The sequence below is a fragment of the Heptranchias perlo genome, chromosome 7, assembly GCF_035084215.1.
Source record: "Heptranchias perlo isolate sHepPer1 chromosome 7, sHepPer1.hap1, whole genome shotgun sequence".
NCBI classification, from domain to species: domain Eukaryota; kingdom Metazoa; phylum Chordata; class Chondrichthyes; order Hexanchiformes; family Hexanchidae; genus Heptranchias; species Heptranchias perlo.
Window position 1 is genome coordinate 86,886,726 of NC_090331.1, and position 27,438 is coordinate 86,914,163.

Consider the following 27,438-nt stretch of genomic DNA (forward strand, 5'->3'; position numbering starts at 1 on the left):
AGGATACCTGTAGCGACTGTGTAGCATAAATCTTACACGCGCAGAGACAGTAGTGGTCAGCTGTGCCTGAAACTTGGCGTCACCTTCTTGCAGGCATGCTGCAATGTCCAACTATGGGATGATTCTTCGGGGTAGCATAGAAGCAACCCTCCCCGCTAGCATCTCATGCAGCAGCACCTAGACTTCAGCAATCATCAGAAAGGTTGCTGGGCTGTGCCATCCCTTGTCTGCAGATTCATGCCTGAACCTACTGCTCATACAATTGATACACTCTCCGCTTACTGGCAGTTTAGTCCAAAATTTAATTTTAAACAGTGCCAGTGAGCTGAGTACCTACCAACTCTACAACCAGCGGCATTTTTAGCTCCTTACTATTAGTAACTGTTGCTGACTTTTGTCTTTTTAAAATTGCTGATTGGTAGTAGTCATTGATATTTGCTGCATGCTGATTAGCACATTCCATACCTGTTCAGTATTGATTTCTTGCTCTTTTGTGAATATGAAATTTGAAACAGTCAAGAGGTGTAATGGTAAGCTGAAATATGACGCTCCAAGTGTGACAGAACAAGTGTGACATTACAAACAGGAAATGCCATTTTTTATTATATTCAAATAGATATAGATAGGCACAGATATTTTTATCACATTGTGGGCCAGATTTTGCTCTCAAAATAACGGTGAGGCTAATGGCGCTCGCCATTATTTATGCGCAAATAGTACAGCAACTTCAGGTGACCAGATGCGCGTTTAAATGCCAGTATCCAAAAGCTGCTGCCCAAGATGCGCAGCTCTGCTGTTAGCTTTGTGAAAACAACATCTCACTGTCTGCCTCACCATTGAAATGCATTGAATGGCATGAAGTTCCTATATTTGCACGGTAGATACGAACTAAACTCGTCACAGAAAGTTACGTCTTCTCATTGCAGTTTAAGTATCCTTTTAATGACGTGATAAGAGTTAATTACTGTCCATCAACCTCACTGGCACTGAAAATTAACAATTACAAGTATGGAGTCTCATTCCTTCAGGTCTTAATTGTTGGAGATTTTAAAAGTGTAAAATTTTAAATTAAAACTTTTTTTTACTTTTCCTTTCTGCCTCTCGTTTCTCTCTCTTAATCCAATCTTTCTTTCCCTCTCTATTTCTCTTTTTGTATCTGATTTAACAGTGAATTCATCCATTCTAATTTACACTTCTTTCTCAGTCCTTGTGCGGTTTATTTCATATTCCTTCAATCTGATTGGTTAAGGTGTTACACAGTTGCTTGCCCTGTTCACGCAGGTCCCAGATGCCCTGTTTCCCTCACTGTTACATTATCAGCTCCCGCTTTCAGCAACTTGCCATGCAAAAAATTTAAAACCTAAACGTGCAAGGTTAAGCCTAATTAATGGCTGATGCCGTTGGATGCCCGGCTACAGCAAAATCTGGGCTGATATGTTTATATACGCGGACAATACGGGCCATAAATTTATGGCCCGTCCCATTCTCCTTACAAAATACACTCTCATGGCATGAAGGCCCATTCTAACAAAGACACAAGCTTTTCCGCCCATTGCATCTTCTCAGTGTTATTTGCCAAAGTGGGTGGTTCACAATATAGAAATAGAAAAGCTATCTAATTGGATTCTATTGATGTAATTGGTGCAGTGTTAATGTGTTATTAGATATAGCTAGCATATTATAAAGCGTGTGAAAGAAATTCCTCTGAGCGCTATTTGTAAGGAATTGGGAAATACATTACATAGAATTACACAGAACGTACAGCACAGAAACAGACCATTCGGCCCAACAGGTCCATGTCGGTGTTTATGCTCCACACGAGCCTCCTCCCTCTTTACTTTATCTAACCCTATCAGCATATCTTTCTATTTCTTTTTCCCTTATGTGTATATCTAGCTTCACCTTAAATGCATCTATCTATGATGGTTGCCTCATCTACTCTTTGTGGTAGCGAATTCCACATTCTAACCACTCTCTAGGTAAAGAAGTTCCTTCTGAGTTCCCCATTGGATTTATTAGTGGCTATTTTATATTTATGGCCACTAGTTCTGGCCTTCCTCACAAGTGGAAACATCTTCTCTAACTCCACCCTATCAAAACCTTTCATAATCTTAAAGACCTCTATCTCGGTCACTCCTCAGCCTTCTCTTTTCTTAAAACAGCCCCAGCCTGCTCAATCTTTCCTGATAGGTATAACATCTCAATTCTGGTATCATCATAGTAAATCTATTTTACACCTTCTCCATTGCCTCCATATCTTTTTTATAATATGGAGATCAGGACTGTTCACAGTACTCTAAGTGTGATCTAACCAAGGATCTATCCCAAGTTTAACATAACTTCTCTGCTTTTCAATTCTATTGCTCTACAAATGAACCCCAGTGCTTGGCTTGCTTTTTTTATGGCCTTATTAACCTCCGTTGCTACCTTTAGTGATTTGTGCATCTGTACCCCTGGATCCCACTACTCCTGTACCCCATCTAGACACTTATTATCCAAGCATTATGTGGCCCCCTTATTCTTCCTATCTCACACTTACCTATTTTGAAATTCATTTGCCAATTACACTCCCATTCTGCAAGTTTATTAATGTCTTCCTGTATTTTGTCACAGTCCTCCGTGGTATTAACTGCACCCCCCAATTTGGTGTCATCTGCAAATTTTTGAAATTGTACTTCCGATTCCCGAGTCCAAATCATTTATGTAAATGGTGAACAACAGTGGTCCCAGCACTGATCCCTGTGGAACATCACTTCTCACCTTTTGCCAGTCTGAGTAACTACTCTTAACACCTAATCTCTGTTTTCTGTTTTGTAGCCAGCTTGCTATCTATTCTGCTTCTTGTCCCCTGACTCCACATGCTCTGACCTTAGTTATGAGTCTACTATGCGGTACCTTATCGAAGGCCTTTTGAAAATCCAAATATATTACATCTATTGCATTACCTTGTCTACTCTTTCTGTTACTTCTTCAAAGAATTCAATAAGGTTGGTCAAGCATGACCTTCCCTTTTGAAATCTGTGCTGACTATTCTTTATTATATTTTTGGTTTCTAGATGTTTTTCTATTACATCTTAGAGTAAGGATTCCATTATCTTTCCAACTCCGATGTTAAGCTAATTAGTCTATGGTGTCCTGAACTGGTTCTATCTCCCTTTTTAAATATAGGAATCACATTTGCTCTCTACCAGTCCTCTGGCACTATTCCCATTTCTAATGAATTTTTATACATATGTAATAGTGTCTCTGCTATCTCTTCCCTAACTTCTTTTAATATGCACGGATGCAATCCATCCGGACCAGGTGTTTTATCCTCTCCAAGTTTTATTAGTTTATCAATTATCTCCCCCTTTCTATCTTAAATGGCTTTATATCTTATTTTCATCTCTTCTTCTAATGTTAAGACTCCCTGGTAAATAATGAGGCAAAATAATTATTAAATATTTCAGCGATTTTGCTGTCATTACCTGAGAGATTATTGTGTGCATCCCTTAGTGGCTCTATCTCTATCCTGATTTTTCTTTTGTTATTTATGTGTCTGTACAATACTTTACTATTTCTTTTTATATTCCTCGATAATTTAATTTTGTAGTTTCTCTTTGCCTTCCTAATTGTTTTTAAAATTTCTTTCCTAACCTTTTCATAGTCCCTTTTGTCATCCTCTCCTTTGTTGCCTATGTACTTAGTGTATGCCTTTTTTTTTAGGTTCAATTTTGCTCTTATTTCTTTATTCATCCATGGTGTATCATTACTGGCTAGTTTGTTCTTGCTTTTTAGTGGGATAAATTTCTCCTAGATTCTATTGATCACTGTTTTAAATATTTCCCACTGCTGTCCTATTTCTTTATCAGTAAATTTTTGCAGTTTATTTTCCCTAGTTCCATTCTCAATCCCTGAAAATCAGCTTTTTCCCAAATTATTATTTTGGTCCTTGACTTACTTATGGTCTTCTCAATCTTTACCTTAAACCTTATTATTTTGGGGTCGTTATTGCCTAGATGTTCCCCTGCTCTTACTTCTCTTATCTGTTCTGGTTCATTTCCCATTACTAGATCCAGCAGTGCTTCCTCTCTTGGGCTTTTTACATACTGGGTAAGGAAGGAGTCCTGCACACATTGTAAAAACTCCATTCCCTGTACCCTTTTACCTACCTCTTCTTGCCAGTTTAATTAGGGATGGTTAAAATCTGCCATGTTTATTATTCTATGTCCTTTACTCATTTCACACATTTGGTTATATATTTCTACCAATGAACCTGTTTAAAAATAAAGGGATTAATGGCTTTGTTCTGAGGAATTTCACTCAAATATGTTGACCAACCTATTATGAATAGTAAGCAAAGGGATGTCTATCCCTTGGAGATGGGACATTACTATTGTGTATCTTTTTCCTTTGTGTAGAGTGTTGGCTTTGCTTAGTGGTAGCACTCTCACCTCTGGTTCAAGCCCCACTCCAGAGAATTGAGCACATAATTTATGATAACATTTCAGTGCACTACTGAGGGAATGCTGTATTGTCAGAGCTGCTATCTGCTCCATGCGATATTACAACATCCAGGCTTGGGCTGATAAGTGGCAAGTAACATTTGTGCCAGACAAGTGCCAGGCAATGACCATCTCCAACAAGCAAGAGTGTACCCACCTCCCCTTGACATTCAACGACATTACCATCACTGAATCCCCCACCATCAACATCCCATTGACCAGAAACTTAACTGGACCAGCCACATAAATACTGTGGCTGCAAGAACAGGTCAGAAATTGGGTTTTCTGTTGCGAGTTACTCACCTCCTGACTCCCCAAAGCCTTTCCACCATCTACAAGGCACAAGTCAGGAGTGTGATGGAATACTCTCCACTTGCCTGGATGAGTGCAGCTCCAACAACACTCAAGAAGTTCGACACCATCCAGGACAAAGCAGCCCGCTGATTGGCACCCCATCCAACACCCTAAACATTCACTCCCTCCATCACCGGCGCACCGTGGCTGCAGTATGTACCATCTACAAGATGCACTGCAACAACTTGCCAAGGCTTCTTCGACAGCACCTCCCAAACCCGCGACTCTACCACCTAGAAGGACAAGGGCAGCAGGCACATGGGAACACCAGCACCTGCACGTTCCCCTCCAAGTCACACACTATCCTGACTTGGAAATGTATCGCCATTCCTTCATCGTCGCTGGGTCAAAATCCTGGAACTCCCTACCTAACAGCACTGTGGGATACCCTTCATCGCACGGACTGCAGCGGATCAAGAAGGTGGCTCACCACCACCTTCTCAAGGGTAATTAGGGATGGGCAATAAATGCTGGCCTTGCCAGCGACACCCACATCCCATGAATGAATAAAAAAGAACTGAGGCCCCAACTGCCCGTTCAAGATGTAAAAGAACAGCATGTTCTCCTGATGTCCTAGCTAACATTCATTCCTCAACTAACACCACTGCAAAATACTGATCATTCACCTCATTTTCTGCTTGTGGGATCTTGCTGCATACAACATTGGCTGTTGTGTTCGCCTGCACCAAGGTTGTCCAAGCTTCTTATTGTTGTAATCTATAAAGGCATGTGTTATGGAGGGTTGGGACCACAGTAAAGTTTCAATCCATGTTCCCAATAAATTGCTGATATCTCACGTTGCTAATGCTAACAGATCTTGGTGTACTGATTTATGGATTTACCCACCAATGAGGAAACAGTACTAAAAACAACCGCATTCAAACCTCCTGGCCCACAAATTTCAAGAAATAAAACAGCAAATAAGAAATATAAGTCCAATAGGATCGATCGCCCAGATCTGAGGGGCCCACACCTGGCTCATGGGCTACAGTTGGGATGCCCTTGGCCTTGGTAACAACAGTGACTGCACTTTAAAAAGTAACTCATTGCATGCAAAATGCTTTGGGGTGTCCCGATAAAGAGATATATAGATGTAAATTCTTTCTGTCACTTCAATCCTTTGATTTGAAAATTGGGCACAGGATTTTTCTGAATGCTAGATTTACCTGTGTTTCCACCAGAGGGCATCTACATAACTAATGAACTAATGCTCCACATTAATTATCTATGGCCACAACCAAAACACAGTAACTGGTTAATTGCTGTTGAATTGATATTTGTAGTGATGCTGTGTATAACTGTTAAATTCTGGTTCTAATTAACTCATGAGGCGTCAGTTCATCATATTACTTTATTAGTCAAAAGTTCATGCAAACTTAATTATCTCCCAAAGTGTCAAATAGCAAGAGCTTCTTCCCCTCTCTATAGTCATTTAATTGCCCATAAATGGTCACATTTGTAACTTTTACAATTCGCTTAAGTCATCAAGCTTTAGTATGTGACCCTTAGGCCATTGAGTTTAACTTTGTTGGGCATCTTATGGTTTAGGTCATCGAACGGATTGCTGAACACACACAACCATAGGGGCCTCATCCTTATCAGACCCTGTTACATTGTCTAAAATTATCATCCTTTTGTGACAATGGTCAACTATCTTTCATTACACATGTCTCTGCCGAAATACCTTCCTGCACGGCTGGTAAAGTAAGCTATTTAAAATGTTAAACTTGTGCTTTCTGTATGATTTGCTCAAGATGTTTTTCCTGAGTTTAGGGGCTTCAGAAAGATTACGTGCAAAAACACACACTGCTTTCTTAGGCTTACTATGTTTACCCATATTGCTACATTTTATCCTACCCATAATTCTTGCATTAGCCGTTCTGCCTTGGTTTCGGTAAAAAGCTGCAAAAGAAAGTATTTATTCTCGAACAATAACAAGTGAACAGAGATGGGGATTCTGTATAAAATATTCCTGTCTGGACTTGCTGAAATAGGTACTCTCAGTTTTTTCATTGCGTTGTTAGTGAGCATCCTAACTTTTGCCAAAGTTCTCATGGCCAACCGCCAGGAGGCACACAGTAGCAACCTAACAACAACAGCATCTCTGTCTGGATTTCCCTCTTCCTTTCAGAGGGACAGTGCAGTCTCTGCCTTGTACTGCTCCCTGGCACAGATCAGATTAGGGACTGAACCAGCAAGCCTCCTATTCACCACCTTCCTGTGTCAGAGTGTCAATGAACAGCACTAATATACCACCTTGTAGTCAGTGACGTACGTTATCCATATAACAACAGTAGCAACACTGATGGTTAGGGACTAACTCACTGTCTTAGACTTCTTGTTAAGACAACTGTGTGAAGAACTGATCAGTATTGATGCAATCATTATTCTGGGATTCCTGCACTGTTGGAGATGCTGCCTTTCGGATGAGACATTAAACCAAGACCCCATCTGCCCTCTCAGGTGGACATAAAAGATCCCACGGCACTATTTCGAAGAAGAGCAGGGGAGTTCTTCACGGTGCCCTGGCCAATATTTATCCCTTACCCAACATCACTGAAAACAGATTATCTGGTCATTATCACATTGCTGTTTGTGGGATCTTACTGTGCCCAATGGCAGTGTCGTTAAGTATACAGCACAGTGTGGCAATGAACTGTACAGATCTCGGGGGCTCAGGTTCAATGTGCACGTGTTATTCAGTAAAGAAAAAAACAGCAGTGTGAAACAAATATTAAGGTTTGATGTAATCATTTATGAATTTTGATGTGGATAATCTTTATAATTTACATGCCACTTTCTCATCTTCTATTATGCTTTTACCCAACTTACTCCTTAAAGGACCTATCAGTTTTTTTAACTTGCTGTCACTTGCAGCTAAAAAAAAACTTGAATCCATCTTTTTGCTTTCTACAATTTTCCTTTCAATCAACTCTTCTAATTGTAATTGTAATAAATCCAATAGGGAATTCAGGATAATCTTCTGTATCCAGAGAGTGGTTAGAACGTGATACTCGTTACCACAACGAGTAGTTGAGATGAATAGCATAGGGGTAAAGGAGCAGAGTGATCTGGGGGTACAGATACACAAATCACTAAATGTAGTGACGCAGGTTAATAAGGCCATAAAAAAGCAAACCAAGCACCGGGGTACATTTCTAGAGGGATAGAATTGAAAAGCAGAGAAGTTATGTTAAACTTGTATAGAACCTTGTTTAGACCACACTTAGAGTACTGTGAACAGTTCTGGTCTCCATATTATAAAAAGGATATAGAGGCACTGAACAAGTTGTGAAAAAGATTTACTAGGATGATACCAGAATTGAGATGTTATACCTATCAGGAAAGATTGAGCAGGCTGGGGCTTTTTTCTCGTGAAGAGAGAAAACCGAGGGCTGGGAGAAGGCTCGTGTGGAGCATAAACACCAGCAAGAACCAGTTGGGCCGAATGGCCTGTTTCTGTTTAAGTTTATATAATTCCCAGACTGTACCACTTTCAATTTCCTTTTAAACAGTTACTTTAGCTTAATTCTGATCCCTGTGTACGGTTACTCTGATCTAGGTTACACTACGTTTCTCCTTTATTTCACAGGAATAACCTGGATATTGAATAAATCCCTCCAAGCTCTCTTCATATACCTTTGAAGTTTGCTGGTTGAAAGTGTTAGAGATTAAGATTGAAAAATAGTATGGGATCCATTTATATTCTTATTATATTCCATTTTAGATTATTTCTGTGGTTAAAAAAAATAAAATTGAAAGACTGCAAATAAAGCTGACAGTGTATCTGTACAAAAGGTTGACTACAGCAATCTCTAAGGCCAGTTGGTACATGTTTACATTTAGATTCGATTTATCACCTCCAACTGGAAACTCAGTTCTCTTTTTATGCCCTTCTAACCCAAACACCAATGCTTTCTGTGCAACTTTGGGAACATAATATTTAGTGGGCCTCAGGACATCGTGATAGGGACTAGTACCAAAAGTGTGTAAAGAATTATGGAATGCAGATGTCTATGGAGTTGTGCAGCTAGAAACTGTATAAATGGGGTAAAATCCTAGTTATAGGTTGGGAGGTGAAGAAGAGAGGCATCTGGAAGGTTAAGCTGAACTGCCTGTAATGTGTGTATCTTCCACGGCTGCATTTTATGTAATCTCGATATTGGCCGTGAATATGTTAGTTTATTTAAGCTTTAATAAACATTGAAGTGTTTGACTGCATGTTGAATTCATTTCTTGGCATACAGGTGTAAGACTGCAGTCTTTGTCCATAATATTACAAAATTCACTTTCCTAACAAAAGGCTTATTTATCCGTATTGTGATTTTTGGCCTTATCATATCAACAAACAATGACTACTAGGGCCAAAGTGTTTGGACTGACTAGAAACTAAAATGAATGATTGTCACTACGAATGAGTGATACTTGGCAGATTTGCTAGTAAAGGCACAATTCAATTGCACCTTTCTAAGGAGTATAGTTTATAGGGGAATGTCTTTGTCATTTAGCAAATCACTTTGTTTCATTGATAAATACTGTGTCACGATGACCCAATTTGTAAAACCAACGCTGCATTACTTCCATATGACATTATCATGAAAAAAAACGACCTGCAGACATTTTGGCTATTCTCCCTCACAATAGCAAATGGAAATTCCTTTATCTTTAAAAAAAAGATTATCTGGGTGGCTCAATCAATAAATGCACCACCCAGTGTAGAAGCAAGCCATGCAGAGCAGGGAAGTCCCAGGTTTGATCCTTGATTTGCACTAAGCAAGCTGATCTTTCTCAGGCTGCCATCAGGGGCACTAGAACTGGTCTCTTGGGTGAGGGAGGGGAAATGTCATTCAGGTATACCAGTCTCATCACTATCTAGTGAACTCTGCTGCAAAGTACACATCTGTGAATAGCAGGGGAGGAGAGGCTCAGGTATGCTTGAATCGCCTCCTATCATATGCGAAAAATAAGACTGCCAACCCTCCAGGGCGGTTCTGGAGTCTCCAGGAATTAAAGATTAATCAACAGGAGAAAAATCATAGGGACATTAAAAAAATTGAGTGTTTTTTTTCATTTTCTTTGATCATTTTTGTTTATTATAAAAATATTGGAGATGAGGAAAAAGGCTGTTTGACTGACAGTCAAGAATCATTCAATTGAGTAACAAAGAGTCTGTTAGTTTTCCAATTAGTGTGGGAAGGCTGGGCGTGTCGAGTGTGACCAATGTGGGAATGTCAGGGTAATTAGTCATGATGAAACCTCCAGAAATACGTCCAAGCAGAGTTAGCAACCCTAGTGAGAAATAGTGAAACAAAAACAGAAAATCCTGGAATCACACAGGTCAGTCAGCATCTGTGGAGACAATTCACAAGTCTAGGATGGCTGCGGCTTAAGGGGAGGAGTGCTCTGGCTGCCTGCCTCTGTTCCGCAGTCTTGTCCGTGCCCGGGGAGCCCTGGAGAGGGAGCATGCAGTGTCCACCGGCGCGCTTGAGGCCTTCCGCGACAGGTGGCCACCGCAGGGACAGGAGTGTCTGATAGACACACAATACTATTATGATTTTTGTTTTATAAGGCTCTTTTTGGCTTTGTTCAAACTAGATATTATGTTTAAATTGTTCTATTAGTTGTGCCTCCTTACAAGGGGGCAATTGTACATTTGTTTTCCTAATGTCACTGGGACATCCAAATGTCATTCTTATTGATCAACTAAAAAGGGATGAGGTCCTGCAAGCAGATTATAGGGAGTTAGGAAATAAATTAAAAAGCAGGACCTCTAAGGTAGTAATCTCAGGATTACTCCCAGTGCCACGTGCTAGCGACAGCAGAACTAGGAGAATAGACCAGATGAATGTGTGGCTTGAGACATGGTGTAGGAGGGAGGGATTTAAATTCCTGAGGCATTGGAACCGATTCTGGGAAAGGCTGGACGGATTGCAGCCAAGCAGAACCAGGACCAATATCCTCGCGGGGGCATTTGCTAGTTCAGTTGGGGAGGGTTTAAACTAGTATGGCAGGGAGACGGGAACCAAAGGGCAGGTACAGATAGGACAAATTCAAACCAGGAAACGGGAAGTAGAAAAGCAGTTAGTGACATAGTTAGCGACTCTGAAAGGCAAAAGAAGCAAAGGTTAAATAGTGTTCAGCACAGGAATTTGATGGGGTTAAAGAGTATATACTTCAATGCAAGGAGTATTACAAACAAAGCAGATGAGCTAAGAGCACAGATAGACACATGGCAGCATGATATCATTGCTATAACGGAAACCTGGCTTAAAGAGGGGGATAATTGGCAGCTCAATATCCCTGGATATAGAGTTTTCAGGCAGGATAGAGTGGGTGATAAAAAAAGGAGGGGGTAGCTTTATTGGTTAAAGAATCAATTACAGTTGTGGAAAGGGAAGAAATGCTAAATGGATCATCAATCGAGGCCATATGGGTTGAGCTAAGAAATAAAAAAGGGGCAGTCACACTACTAGGAGTGTACTATAGACCCCCGAATAGCGAAAGGGAGATAGAAGAACAAACATGTAGGCAAATTTCTGAGTGCAAAAATAAGAGGGCAATAATAGTAGGGGACTTCAACTACCCTAACATCAACTGGAATTCAAACAGTGTGAGGGGCACAGAGGGTGCAAAATTCTTGATCGGTGTCCAGGAGAACTTTTTCAGCCAGTACGTGACAAGCCCAACAAGAGGGGATGCAATTCTAGATTTAGTCCTGGGAAATGAAGATGGGCAAGTGGATGAAGTGACAGTGGGTGACCATATTGGGAATAGTGACCACAATTCAGTTAGTTTTAGCATTATTATGGAAAAGGACAGAGTTAAATCAGGAGTAAAAGTTTTAAATTGGGGGAAGGCAAATTTTGCAGAACCAAGAGGTGATTTGGCAGAAGTGGGTGATCCAGACGTAGTAGTTAAAGAGGAGAGAGCAAGTACTAGAGGGGCAGGAATCCTTGAAAGTTGATAAGTCACCAGGGCCGCATGGATTGTTTCCTAGGCTATTGAAGGAAGCCAGGGTGGAAATAGCGGATGCTCTGAGGATCATTTTCCAATCCTCACTAAATACAGGGGAGGTACCGGAGGACTGGAAGACTGCAAACGTAGTACCATTGTTTAAAAAGGGTACCAGGGAAAGGCCGAACAATTATAGGCCAGTCAGTCTTACTTCGGTGGTGGGCAAACTATTAGAATCAATACTGAGAGAAAGGATAAACTGTCATTTGGAAAGGCATGGTTTAATCAGGGATAGTCAGCATGGATTTGTTCAGGGAAGATCATGCCTTACAAATCTGATTGAATTCTTTGAGGGAGTGACAAGAAGGATTGATGAGGGTAGTGCATTGGATGTTGTCTACATGGATTTTAGTGAGGCATTTGACAAGGTCCCATGTGGCAGACTGGTCAGAAGGTAAAAGCCCATGGGATACAGGGAAATGTGGCGAATTGGATCCAAAATTGGCTCAGTAACAGGAAACAAAGGGTAAAAGTCGATGGGTGTCTTTGCGAAAGGAAATCTGTTTCCAGTGGTGTGCCACAGGACCCAGTGTTGGGTCCCTTGCTGTTTGTGGAATATATTAATGATTTGGATTTGAATGTAGGGGGCATGATTGGCAAATTTGCAGACGACACAAAAATTGGCCATATAGTTGATAGTGAAGAGGATAGCTGTAGATTCCAAGAAGATATCAGTGGGTTGGTGGAGTGGGCGGAAAAGTGGAAAATGGAGTTCAACCCGGAGAAGTGTAAGGTAATGCACTCAGGGAGGGCAAACAGTAAAAGGGAATACGCAGTAAACGGGAATATATTGAGGGGTAGAGGAAGTGAGAGACCTTGGATTGCATGTGCACAGGTCCCTGAAGGTGGCAGTACAGGTAGATAAGGTTGTGAAGAAAGCATTCGGAATGCTCTCCATTATTAACCGAGGTATAGAATACAAAAGCAGAGATGTAATGATGGAACTGTATAAAACGCTGGTAAGGCCACAGCTGGAGTATTGTGCACAGTTCTGGTCACCACATTAAAGGAAGGACGTAATTGCTCTGGAGAGAGTGCAGAGAAGATTTACAAGAATGTTGCCGGGGCTTGAAAATTGCAGCTACGAGGAGAGATTGGATAAGCTGGGGTTGTTTTCCTTGGAGCAGAGGAGGTTGATTGAGGTGTACAAAATTATGAGGGACCCAAATAGAGTAGACAGGAAGTACCTGTTTCCCCTAGCGGAGAGTTCAAGAACTAGAGAACATAGATTTAAGCTGATTGGCGGAAGGATTAGAGGGGACATGAGGAAAATCTTTTTACCCAGAGGGTGGTGGGTGTATGGAATTCGCTGCCCGAACAGCTGATGGTATTTTTCAAAGTTTATGAATGGAGAAGTGATTAAAAAGTGCACATTGGTATTTCTCCAGAAAATGAGTCACTTGGCAATCTTACTAAAACTTGAAGATGCTCCAACTCCCATTTCACATATTGCGAAATCGCCATAATTACTTCCCATGTGTCATTGCTTCCTGTAATCGTGAGGGGGCGCTGTCCTCCAAGTTCGAATAGGATTGCCATTTCTTCGTGGTCCCTTAATGATGACGTTCAAAGTATTGGGTAACAGTGACTGAGCCGATCAGTCTATTGTTGATGACGATTGGGTGGGGAAGGTGCTGGTTGCTAAGGTCTGTCCGCTCGGTTTCGCCTTTTTGTTTCCCGAACCGGCGGCCGGAATCTGTCGGCCTGCTCCGAGGGATGACGGGTTCAGCGCGGCTCGGACTCGCCGGTAAGGTTGGTGTTTGACGGTAGAGTTTGCGCGGCCGGGATTAAGTGTATGAGAGTGAGGGTCGCGGGCCCGGGAGATGGCGCCGGGCCCAGGGCGGAGCGGCGGACCCCAGCGCCAGCTGTGCCGCAGGGACCTGGTGCCTGAGCTCCCGATACACGCGTTTATTCATCTCCTGATTCCCCGCTCTCTGTTCTTTTATTAATACTCCCTCAGTCATTTTTACCTCCACTGTTATTGCCCCCTCCAGCCCCTCTGGCATTCCCTTCTCACCCCCCCCCCCCCATCCCCCATGTGACGGCTGCCCCCCGGTCGGGCGCCCCTGACCTTCCTATTCCGTCCGTCCCTCTCCCACCACCCGGTCCTGTTTCTCTAGCCCCTTTTTTATCGTATTTTGTGCCATTGTTTTGTTTATCTCTGATGTGGAGATGCCGGTGATGGACTGAGGTGGACAGATGTAAGGAATCTTACAACACCAGGTTAGTGTCCAACAGTTTAGACTGTTTAAACTGTTGGACTATAACCTGGTGTTGTAAGATTCCTTACATCTGTTTATCTCTGGCAGTTCCCCCCACACCCCATTTCAACATTTAGTGCTATACCCCGAGCACTGACCTGTGAGTGTTTGCGTGGTGCTCCACTACACCACTGAAATGTTTTGTTTCATTTTAAATTTACATTGACTATTGCTCACAGTAGTGGTACGGCAGATTTACACAGTGGCATGGCGGTCAAGATGAAAATCTTGAAGACACGTTTTTGAGCAACAGATCCAGTCATTGTGTTATGTTTTGTAGCCTTGTTGTTTTATCACTTATCGATTAATATTTCACAGGTTGTATTTGACTATTTTAACTTGATCTAAAGCTGCTAGTCATTGCTGCCATTTTATGGTGAAGTCTTTTTAAGTAATTAAAAATAAGCGGGCTGTGTTGGCAAATTCAAGAGGGAACTGGATAGATTTTTTTTTTGGCAGTGAAAGTGGTTGAGAGGCATGAGATGGAAAATCTCGTGACCAATCAGATGGACCTCAACGGTCCCTTCCAGTCTTCGTGAGTAAACTGAGTGAGGCTTAGCCTGGACGTTCAAGAGAATTTTAAAATCAATTTTTAAAAAAATCACAGGAAATTTGAGCACCTGAGGATATATTGTTGAACTGTTCCTTGGGTTGCCAACCCTCCAGGATTGGCCTGGAATCTCCAGGAATTAAAGGTTAATCTCCAAGACACCGCTGCGAGAAAGCCAGGAGAAAAATCATAGGGGTGTTCAAAGAAAATGAAAAAAACTTTTTTTTAACACTTCTGTTTATTAGTTATAAAAATATTGGAGATGGGGAAAAAAGTCTGTGTGACTGACAGGCAAGATTCATCTAATTGGGTAATGAAGAGTCTTCGCTTTCTGATTGGTGTAGGAAGTCTGTACGTCATCAGGGTGGATGTTTTGGACGACCAGTGGTGGGAGTGTGGGGGGCGGGGCAGTTGGAGGCAGGAGGGTCGTGTGAAACCTCCAGGAATACATTGTCAGATTTGCCAACCTTATCTGCTGCTGAGATATTTGTGGATGTTAAGAATATTGAAAGAAAAAAGTATATATTTGTTTTTCTCAGCTGGACACTCCCCACCCCATCAGATTATGTACTGTGTCAGTCAGTGCACATGGCTCTGAGCTTCATGTCTTTACTCTGGGAGTATGTCAAACAAGCACTCTGATTTTTCTAACAAAGGATTTTCAGTTTCAGAAGTTCACTTAAGTATTTTCCTTTGCGTGCAATGCACATCAAAATCAAAAATTATGATCATAATCTGCTACTTGTTTTGGCCATGCGAGAGAGGGTGGGGGAGGAAGAGAAGGAAGGAAATACAGTTCTACAAGGCAAAAGACTGATTATTTGGCAGTGTAAATATGACACTTCTCTTTTTCCCTCCCCCACCACAAAATCAGGCTTGGCATGTTTCTGTGTAGTTAGTGGGTCGTCTTGTTGAAGTAAAGATAGGCTTGATAGTGTATCTGCAGTACACACCGGGCTTCAAATTACTTCAAACCTCACATTGTGAAATTCAAAGGGTTTGATGTGGGCCACCCATCATAACATTTCTTGTTGAGTGTCTTCTGTATTGAGCAGTTGGTCAGTTTTCTTACTCATTGGTTTTGTGTCTGCCTTTATCTTCTTTCTAATTGGTTGAGTTGGCTATGATAGATTGGGAAGCTTCATTAAAAGGCATGACGGTGGATTGGCAATGGCTAACATTTAAGGAACGAATGCATGAATTGCAACAATTATACATTCCTCTCGGGCGCAAAAACACAAAAGGAAAAGCGGCCCAACCATGGCTAACAAAAGAAATTAAGGACAGTATTAGATCCAAAGAGGAGTCATATAAAGTAGCAAGCCTGAGGATTGGGAGCAGTTTAGAATTTAGCAAAAAAGGACCAAGAGATTGATTAAGAGGGGGAAAAAAGAGAGTATGAGAGTATTGCAAGGAACATAAAAGTGGACTGTAAAAGCTTCTACAAGTATGTAAAAAGAAAAAGATTAATGAAGACAAATGTAGGTCCCTTACGGTCAGAAACGGGAGAATTTATAATGGGGAACAGGGAAATGGCAGAGCAATTAAACAAATACTTTGGTTCTGTCTTCACGGACAAGGATACAAATAACTTTGTTGCACCCCCTCTAAGGCAAGTATTGGGTGAGGAGACCAAAACTGTACACTGTACTCCAGGTGTGGTCGCATGAGAGCCTATATAATTGCAGCAAGACTTCCTTACTCTTATAAGAAATATGTAAGGAATCTTACAACACCAGGTTATAGTCCAACAGTTTTATTTGAAAATCACAAGCTTTTGGAGCTTACCTCCTTCGTCAGGTGAGTGAGTGAAGGGTTCTAAAATCGCATAGCATATATTAGGCTGGGAGACGATCACAGCAATCAAAGGTGTCGTTGGTGTTCAGACAGGTTAGCCACGGAAAACATTACATCCCAGTATACTGAATACACAATGGGTCAGATTACACAGACAGAGAGAGAAAGAGACCTGAGAGAGAGAGAGAGAGAGTGAGTGAGTGTCCAGTTGTATTAAAAACAGATAACACTTTTCCCCCCGCTGGTGGGGTTACGTGTAGCGTGACATGAACCCAAGATCCCGGTTGAGGCCGTCCTCATGGGTGCGGAACTTGGCTATCAATTTCTGCTCGACGATTTTGCGTTGTCGTGTGTCTCGAAGGCCGCCTTGGAGAACGCTTACCCGAAGATCGGTGGCTGAATGTCCTTGACTGCTGAAGTGTTCCCCGACTGGGAGGGAACCCTCCTGTCTGGCGATTGTTGCGCGGTGTCCGTTCATCCGTTGTCGCAGTGTCTGCACGGTCTCGCCAATGTACCATGCTCCGGGGCATCCTTTCCTGCAACGTATGAGGTAGACAACGTTGGCCGAGTCACAGGAGTACGAACCATGTACCACCCACCAGGTACATGGTTCATACTCCTGTAACTCGGCCAACGTTGTCTACCTCATACGTTGCAGGAAAGGATGCCCCGGAGCATGGTACATTGGCGAGACCGTGCAGACACTGCGACAACGGATGAACGGACACCGCGCAACAATCGCCAGACAGGAGGGTTCCCTCCCAGTCGGGGGAACACTTCAGCAGTCAAGGACATTCAGCCACCGATCTTCGGGTAAGCGTTCTCCAAGGCGGCCTTCGAGACACACGACAACACAAAATCGTCGAGCAGAAATTGATAGCCAAGTTCCGCACCCATGAGGACGGCCTCAACCGGGATCTTGGGTTCATGTCACGCTACACGTAACCCCACCAGCGGGGGGAAAAAAAAGTTATCTGTTTTTAATACAACTGGACACTCACTCACTCTCTCTCTCTCAGGTCTCTTTCTCTCTCTGTCTGTGTAATCTGACCCATTGTGTATTCAGTATACTGGGATGTAATGTTTTCCGTGGCTAACCTGTCTGAACACCAACGACACCTTTGATTGCTGTGATCGTCTTCCAGCCTAATATATGCTATGCGATTTTAGAACCCTTCACTCACACCTGACGAAGGAGGTAAGCTCCGAAAGCTTGTGATTTTCAAATAAAACTGTTGGACTATAACCTGGTGTTGTAAGATTCCTTACATTTGTCCACCCCAGTCCATCACCGGCATCTTCACATCATTATAAGAAATAACAAGGGGCAGAAAACACTGGTGGGAGTAGTTTATAGTCCCCGTAACTGTAGTTATACTGTTGGACAGAGCATTAATCAAGAACTAAGAGGAGCTTGTAACAAAGTTAATGCAATGATCATGGGGAACTTTCTTTAATCTTCATACAGATTCGACAAATCAGATTGGCAGAAGTAGTTTGGAAGACTGGTTCATGGAATGCATTCGAGACTGTTTCCACGACATATTGTTCTAGGAAACTATCAGGGAACGGGCCATTTTAGATCTTATCTTGTGTAATGAGACAGGGTTAATTAATGATCTTATAGTAAGGCATCCTCTGGGGTAGAGTGATCATAATATGTTAGAATTTCACATTGAATTTGAGAGTGACGCACTTAAGTCCAAAACTAGAGTCTTAAACTTAAAGCCAATTACATAGATATGAGGGGCGAGTTGGCTAAAGTTGATTGGGAAATTCGATTAAAAGATATGATGGTAGATAAGCAATGGCGAACGTTTAAAGAAATATTTTATAATTCTCAATGAAAATACATTCTATTGAGGAATAAAAACCCCATGGAAAAAGTGATCCATCCGTGGCTGACTAAAGAAGTTAAGGATAGTATTGGATTAAAAGAGGCAAGGAGAGTTTTAGAAACCAGCAAAGGATGGCCAAAAAATTGAGAGAAAATAGGTGATAAGAATAAAAAATATAAAAACAGATTGTAAGCGCTCCCACACGTATGTAAGAAGGAAGAGAGTAGCAATCGTAAACGTGGGTCCCTTAGAGGCTGAGACAGGAGAAATTATAATGAGGAATATTGAAATTGCAGAGATGTTAAACAAATATTTTGTATCTGTCTTCACAGTGGAAGACACAAAAAAAACACAGAAATAGTGGGGAAGCAAGAATGAGAGTGAGGAATTTAAAGTAATTAATATTAGTAAAGAAAAAGTACTGGAGAAATTAATGAGACTAAAAGCCAATAAATCCCCTGGACCAGACGGCCTACACCCTAGGGTTCTAAAAGAGGTGGCTACAGAGATAGTGGATGCGTTGGTTGTGATCTTCCAAAATTCCCTACGTGCTAGAACTGCCCCAGTGGATTGGAAGGTAACAAATGTGACCCCACTATTCAAGAAAGGAGGGAGAGAGAAAACAGGGAACTACAGGCCAGTTAGCCTGACATCAGTAGTCAGGAAAATGCTGGAATCTATTATTAAGGGCATGGTAACGGGGCACTTAGGAAATCATAATATGATTAGGCAGAGTCAACATGGTTTTATGAAAGATTTGTCAAACACAATTTCCCTGTTAGAGTTTTTTGCGGATGTAACTAGCTGGTTAGATAAAGGGGAACCAGTGGATTTGTATATTTGGATTTTCAAAAGGCATTTGATAAGGTGCCAGACAAAAGGTTGTTACACAAGATAAGGGCTCATGGGGTCAGGGATAATATATTAGCATGGATAGAGGATTGGTTAACAGAGAGTAGGAATAAACGGATCATTCTCAGGTTGGTAGGCTGAAACTAGTGGGTTGCCACAAGGATCAGTGCTTGGGCCTCAGCTATTTACCATCTATTTTAGTGACTTAGGTGAAGGGACCAAGTGTAATGTATCCAAGTTTGCTGATGATACATAGCTAGGTGGGAAAGTAAGCTGTGAGGACAGAGAGTCTGCAAAGGGTTAAGTGAATGGGCAAGAAGCTGACAGATGGAGTATAATTTGGGGAAATGTGAGGTTTTTCACTTTGGAAGAAAGAATACAAAAACAATATTTTTCAAATGATGAGAAGCTATTAAATGTTGGTGTTCAGAGGGATTTGGGTGCCCTTGTATACAAAACCCAAAGTTAACATGCAGATACAGCAAGCAATTAGGAAGGCAAATGGTATATTGGTCTTTATTGCAAGGGTTGGAGTACAAGAGTAAGGAAGTCTTGCTGCAATTGTACAGGGCTTTAGTGAGACCGCACCTGGAGTACTGAGTACAATTTTGGTCTCCTTACCCAAGGAAGGATATACTTGCCTTAGAGGGGGTGAAACGAAGGTTCCCTGGATTGATTCCTGGGATGAGAGGGTTGTCCTATGAGGAGAGATTGTATAGAATGCGCTTGTACTCTCTAGAGTTTAGAAGATTGAGAGGTGATCTCATTGAAACATATAAGATTCTGAGAGGAGTTAACAGGATAGATGCTGAGAGGCTGTTTCCCCTGCAGGAGAGTCTAGAACTAGGGGGCATAGTCTCAAGATAAGAGGTCGGCCATTTAGAACTGAAATGAGGAGGAATTTCTTTACTCTCAGGGTTGTGAATCTTTGGAATTCTCTATCCCAGAGGGCTGTGGATGTTCAGTCATTGAGTATATTCAAGGATAAGATCAATAGATTTTTGGACTGTAAGAGAATCAAGGGATATGGGGATTGGGTGGGAAAGTAGAGTTGAAGTCGATGATCAGCCATGATCTTATTGAATGATGGAGCGGGTTAGAGGGGCCATATGGCCCCTGCTATTTCTTATGTTCTTATACCCCAACTCCCTTGCAATAAAGGCTAACATACCCATTTGTCTTCCTAATTGCTTGCATTTTTCTCTGTTAACTTTCTGTGATTCATGTACAAGGACACCCAAATTCCTCTGATGATCAACATTTCTTAGTCTCTCACCTTTTGAAAAATATTCTGCTTTGCTATTTTTCCTACTAAAGGATAATTTCACATTTCCCCATATTATATTCAATCTGCCACCTTCTCGCCCACTCGCTTAACCTGTCTGTATCCCTTTGCATCCTTCTCGCAGCTTACTTTCCCACCTAGCTTAGTATCGTCAGCAGACTTGGATACGTTACACTTGGTTCCCTCATCTAAGTCATTGATATAGATTGTAAACAGTTGAGGCCCAAGCACTGATCTTTGTGGCACCCCACTAGATAGAACCTGCCAACCCGAAAATGACCCATTTATTCCTACTCTCTGTTTTACGTCCATTAACCAATCCTCATTCCACGCTAATACATTACCCCCAATCCTATGAGCCCTAACCTTGTGTAACAACCTTTTATGTGGCATCTTATCGAATGCCTTTTGAAAATTCAAATATACTACATCCACTGGTTCCCCCTTATCGACCCTGCTAGTTACACTCTGCGCTGTAAAGCGCTTTGGGACACCCTGAGGTGGTGAAAGGCGCTGTATACATGCAAGTTTCTTTTTCAGGTGCTGCAGTAACTACACACTGTACGCCTCAGGTGACCTTGATTTCTTTGACTTACTGCCAGAAGTCAGCAAGCCTGCCCGCACGTAATGTGATCTGGCAGCGCTTGTTGAAACATGCCCTTGCACACAGCAGTTTGAGAAGGGGTTTAGGACTCTGTGGATGCAGGCTGAAGATTTGGTTTGCTTTAATTGCAGCTACAAGTAATTACACAGCTGTCGGGAGGTGTGGTATTTTTATGAGGGTCAGAATCCGCTATGTACTTTCAGTCATGGGAGAGGGGCTTGTGGAGGGGCGGGGGGGAAGGGAAGGGAAGAGAAGGAAATACAGTTCTACATTGCAAAAGGCTGACAATTTGGCAGTGTACATGTGACATTCCTCCTCTCTTGACAAGTCCCAAAAGCAGGCTTGGCATGTTTATGTCTTTTGGTTGAGATGTTAAACCGAGGCTCTGTCTGCCCCTTTAGGTGGATGTAAAAGATACTATGGCACTATTTCGAAGAGGAGCAGGGGAGTTCTCCTCAGTATCCTGGCCAATATTAATGCCTCAAGCAGCACCTAAAAACAGATTATCTGGTCATTATCACATTGCTGTTTATGGGACCTTGTGTGTAAATTGGCCGCCATGTTTCCTGCATTGCAACAGTGATGACACTTTTAAAAAAAACTTAATTGGCTGTAAAGTGCTTTTAGCATGTCCTGAGATCATGAAAGGTGCTGTATAAACGCAAGTCTTTTTTCTTTCAGTGCAGTTAATGGGTAGTTTTGTTAAGGTGAAGATGGGCTTGATAGTGTATCTGCCGTATACACTGGGTTAAAGGTAACATTCTAAGCAATGTTGTTGCGTGAAAGCCGTGTACTCAAAACACTTCATTGTATCCGCTCTGCGGTGGTGGGTTTTCAGTTTACCCATCTCCGGCAAACTCAAACCAAGTTGGCTCTTACCTGTTTGATTAGGTAATCCAAATCTATTTTGGATTAGCATCTCCCTGGCTCCGTTGCCTACTAATTTCATCTAACAAGTAATCAGTGCTTCAATATGATATCAAATATTCAAGCACCACACCCAGTGTGGTACTGGGTGAAATTTTTTTTAACCTACATGAGTTTTTGGGAATGGAAGAGTGCTTTGTTTTAAAGTATTCCTTTGCCCACCACACACATTGCTATTCTACACCTAGCTAAGGAAAAGGTGGGACCTATCAGGGATGATGAGGGTAACTTGTGTGTAGAAGCAGAGGATGTGGGTAGGGTTTTAAATGAATATTTTGTCTCTGTATTCACAAAGGAAAGGGATGATCCAGACGTAGTAGTTAAAGAGGAGAGGTGTGAAATATTGGATACGGTAAACATTACAAAAGAGGAAGTACTAAAGGGACTGGAATCCTTGAAAGTTGAATAAGTCACCAGGGCCGGATGGATTGTATCCTAGGCTATTGAAGGAAGCCAGGGAGGAAATAGCGGATGCTCTGAGGATCATTTTCCAATCCTCACTAAATACAGGGGAGGTATTGGGAGACTGGAAACATAGTACCATTGTTTAAAAAGGGTACGAGGGAAAAGCTGAACAATTATAGGCTGGTCAGTCTTACCTCGGTGGTGGGCAAACTATTAAAATCAATACTGAGAGATAGGATAAACTGTCACTTGGTTTAATCTGGGATAGTCAGCATGGATTTGTTCAGGGAAGATCATGTCTTACAAATCTGATTGAATTCTTTGAGGAAGTGACAAGGAGGATTGATGAGGGTAGTGCATTGGACATTGTCTACATGGATTTCAGTAAGGCATTTGACAAGGTCCCATGTGGCAGACTGGTCAGAAGGTAAAAGCCCTTGGGATACAGGGAAATGTGGCGAATTGGATCCAAAATTGGCTTAGTAACAGGAAACAAAGGGTAAAAGTCGATGGATGTCTTTGCGAATGGAAATCTGTTTCCAGTGGTGTGCCACAGGACTGTGTTGGGTCCCTTGCTGTTTGGTATATATTAATGATTTGGACTTGAATGTAGGGCACATGATGGACAATTTTTGTGTCGTCTGCAAATTTGCCAGTGTAGTTGATAGTGAAGAGGATAGCTGTAGATTCCAAGAAGATATCAGTGGGTTGGCGGAGTGGGCGGAAAAGTGCAGTTCAACCCGGAGAAGTGTGAGGTAATGCATTCAGGGAGGGCAAACAGTAAAAGGGAATACGCAGTAAACAGGAATATATTGAGGGGTAGAGGAAATGGGAGACCTTGGCGTGCACGTGCACGTGCACAGGTCCCTGAAGGTGGCAGTACAGGTAGATAAGGTTGTGAAGAAAGTATTCGGAATGCTCTCCGTTATTAGCCGAGGTATAGAATACAAAAGCAGGGATGTAATGATGGAACTGTATAAAATGCTGGTAAGGCCACAGCTGGAGTATTGTGCACAGTTCTGGTTGCCATATTACAGGAAGGACTTAATTATTCTGGAGAGAGCGCAGAGAAGATTTACAAGAATGTTGCCAGGGCTTGAAAATTGCAGCTACGAGGAGAGATTGGGTAGGCTGGGGTTGTTTTCCTTGGAGCAGAGGAGGCTGAGGGGAGACTTGATTGAGGTGCACAAAATTATGAGGGGCCGAGATAGAGTAAACAGGAAGTGCCTGTTTCCCCTAGCGGAGAGTTCAAGAACTGGAGGACATAGATTTAAGCTGATTGGTGAAAGGATTAGAGGGGACATGAGGAAAAACGTTTTACCCAGAGGGTGGTGGGTATATAGAATTCACTGCCCGAATTGGTGGTAGAGGCAGGGACCCTCAACTCTTTTTAAAAAGTACCTGCACCTAAAATGCTGTAAGCTGCAGGGCTAAGGACCGGGTGCTGGAAGGTGGGATTAGAATGGGCACCTGGTTGTTCTTCGAGCCAGCACGGACACAATGGGCCGAATGGCCCCTTTGCTGTATTTTTTCTATGGTTCTACCTTACAGGAGCGTTACGATTGTTAATTTGCACTTTATTACTGCAGAACATAAGAAATAGGAGCTGATCTTCGACCTCAACTCCACTTTATCGCCCGATCCCCATATCCCTTGATTCCCTTAGGGTCCAAAAATCTATCGATCTCAACCTCGAATATACACAACTGAGCATTCACAGTCCTCTGGGGTAGAGAATTCCAAAGATTCACAACCCTCTGAAGAGTTCAGTGTCGGTGTATCTTCACTACAAGTTGAATGCTTGTTAATCTCTTGACTTGGTTTTGACCTTGCTGAATAACGTTTGACGTGAATGTTAGTGGCATGCACTCCTGTTATTGCAGTAACCCGATCTACCCACCATTAATGCCTTGTCCATGCTGTAAGGTTGACAGCCCAGCTGAAACGTGATTGATGTTTGCCGTCCAGAGAGGAACACTCAGCCAGAACAGCATTAGTCTGCTGTAAAGTGACATATTGCCGCAGGCAGATTATAACCTTCTGTGGGGAGTAGAATTTGCTCGTCAGGTTTTGTCTTTTTTTGGTAATTTGGGTCATTGTGCTTAAATCTCTGCAAATCAAACTACAGAGGTGTGCGCAATTTAAGAATTTGCATTTGCTTGATATGGAATGCACACATTCTTGCCTGGAGAGCCATGCCCTATTTCTCGAAGCCTAGCGAATCTGAGCGCATGTTGGTAGGAGTCGAAGCATAGTGACTTTGAAATGTATTTTTTTTTATTCGTTCATGGGATGTGGGTGTCGCTGGCGAGGCCGGCATTTATTGCCCATCCCTAATTGCCCTTGAGAAGGTGGTGGTGAGCGGCCTTCTTGAACTGCTGCAGTCCGTGTGGTGACTGTTCTCCCACAGTGCTGTTAGGAAAGGAATTCCAGGATTTTGACCCAGCGACGATGAAGGAACGGCAATATATTTCCAAGTCGGGATGGTGTGTGTGACTAGGAGGGGAACGTGCAGGTGGTGTTGTACCCATGTACCTGCTGCTCTTGTCCTTCTAGGTGGTAGAGGTCGCGGGTTTGGGAGGTGCTGTCGAAGAAGCCTTGGCGAGTTGCTGCAGTGCATCCTGTGGATGGTACACACTGCAGCCACAGTGCGCCGGTGGTGAAGGGAGTGAATGTTTAGGGTGGTGGATGGGGTGCCAATCAAGCGGGCTGCTTTATCTTGGATGGTGTCGAGCTTTTTGAGTGTTGTTGGAGCTGCACTCATCCAAGCAAGTGGAGAGTATTCCATCTCACTCCTGACTTGTGCCTTGTAGATGGTGGAAAGGCTTTGGGGAGTCAGGAGGTGAGTCACTCGCCGCAGAATACCCAGCCTCTGACCTGCTCTCGTAGCCACAGTATTTATGTGGCTGGTCCAGTTAAGTTTCTGGTCAATGGTGACCCCTAGGATGTTGATGGTGTGGGATTCGGTGATGGTAATGCCGTTGAATGTCAAGGGGAGGTGGTTAGACTCTCTCTTGTTGGAGATGGTCATTGCCTGGCACTTATCTGGTGCGAATGTTACTTGCCACTTATGAGCCCAAGCCTGGATGTTGTCCATGTCTTGCTGCATGCAGGCTCGGACTGCTTCATTATTTGAGGGATTGCGAATGGAACTGAACACTGTGCAATCATCAGCGAACATCCCCATTTCTGACCTTATGATCGAGGGAAAGTCATTGATGAAGCAGCTGAAGATGGTTGGGTAGGACACTGCCTTGAGGAACTCCTGTGGCAATTTCCTGGGGCTGAGATGATTGGCCTCCAACAACCACTACCATCTTCTTTTGTGCTAGGTATGACTCCAGCCACTGGAGAGTTTTCCCCCTGATTCCCATTGACTTCAATTTTACTAGGGCTCCTTGGTGCCACACTCTGTCAAATGCTGCCTTGATGTCAAGGGCAGTCACTCTCACCTTACCTCTGGAATTCAGCTTTTTTGTCCATTTTTGGACCAAGGCTGTAATGAGGTCTGGAGCCAAGTGGTCCTGGCGGAACCTAAACTGCCGCTTGAGAGCACTCTCGACGACACCTTCCATCACTTTGCTGATGATTGAGAGTAGACTGATGGGGCGGTAATTGGCCGGATTGGATTTGTCCTGCTTTTTGTGGACAGGACATACCTGGGCAATTTTTCACATTGTCGGGTAGATGCCAGTGTTGTAGCTGTACTGGAACAGCTTGGCTCGAGGCGCAGCTAGTTCTGGAGCACAAGTCTTCGGCACGACAGCTGGGATGTTGTCGGGGCCCATAGCCTTTGCTGTATCCAGTGCACTCAGCCATTTCTTGATATCACGTGGAGTGAATCGAATTGGCTGAAGACTGGCTTCTGTGATGGTGGGGATATCGGGAGGAGGCTGAGATGAATCATCCACTCGGCACTTCTGGCTGAAGATGGTTGCAAACGCTTCAGCCTTGTCTTTTGCACTCACGTGCTGGACTCCGCCATCATTGAGGATAGGGATATTTGCAGATCCTCCTCCTCCCGTTAGTTGTTTAATTGTCCACCACCATTCACGACTGGCTTTGATCTGATCCGTTGGTTGTGGAATCGCTTAGCTCTGTCTATAGCATGTTGCTTCTGCTGTTTAGCACGCATGTAGTCCTGAGTTGTAGCTTCACCAGGTTGGCACCTCATTTTTAGGTATGCCTGGTGCTGCTCCTGGCATGCTCTTCTACACTCCTCATTGAACCAGGGTTGATCCCCTGGCTTGTTGGTAATGGTAGAGTGAGGAATATGCCGGGCCATGAGGTTACAGATTGTGCTGGAATACAATTCTGCTGCTGCTGATGGCCCACAATGCCTCATGGATGCCCAGTTTTGAGCTGCTAGATCTGTTCTGAATCTATCCCATTTTGCACGGTGGTAGTGCCACACAACACATTGGATGGTGTCTTCCGTGTGAAGACGGGACTTCACCTCCACAAGGACTGTGCGGTGGTCACTCTTACCAATACTGTCATGGACAGATGCATTTGCAACAGGCAGATTGGTGAGGACGAGGTCAAGTAAGTTTTTCCCTCGTGTTGGTTCGCTCGCCACCTGCCGCAGGCCCAGTCTGGCAGCTATGTCCTTCAGGACTCGGCCAGCTCGGTCAGTAGTGGTGCTACCGAGCCACTCTTGGTGATGGACATTGAAGTCCCCCACCCAGAGTACGTTTTGTGCCCTTGCTGTCCTCAGTGCTTCCTCCAAGTGGTGCTCAACATGGAGGAGGACTGATTCATCAGCTGAGGGAGGACGGTGGGTGGTAATCAGCAGGAGGTTTCCTTGCCCATGTTTGACCTGATGCCATGAGATTTCATGGGGTCCAGAGTCAATGTTGAGGACTCCCAGGGCCACTCCCTCCTGACTGTATATCACTGTACCGCCACCTCTGGTGGGTCTGTCCTGCCAGTGGAACAGGACATACCCAGGGATGGTGATGGAAGAGTCTGGGACGTTGGCTGAAAGGTATGATTCTGTGAGTATGTCTATGTCAGGCTGTTGCTTGACTAGTCTGTGGGACAGCTCTCCCAATTTTGGCACAAGTC

General features: G+C 43.1%; 1 protein-coding gene across 5 annotated transcripts in view; it reads left to right on the top strand.

Moving 5' to 3' along the window:
- Nucleotides 1–13,474: 13,474 nt before the first annotated feature.
- Nucleotides 13,475–27,438, top strand: part of trak2 (trafficking protein, kinesin binding 2) — a 105,130-nt gene continuing 91,166 nt past the window's right edge. For 3 of the 5 annotated variants that reach the window (XM_067988058.1, XM_067988062.1, XM_067988059.1), the window contains exon 1: nt 13,475–13,599. The gene's annotated coding sequence lies outside the window, so the exon portion shown is untranslated. Of the gene's footprint in view, nt 13,605–27,438 lie in introns of all 5 variants that reach the window. The other 2 variants (XM_067988060.1, XM_067988061.1) reach the window with 1 other exon arrangement.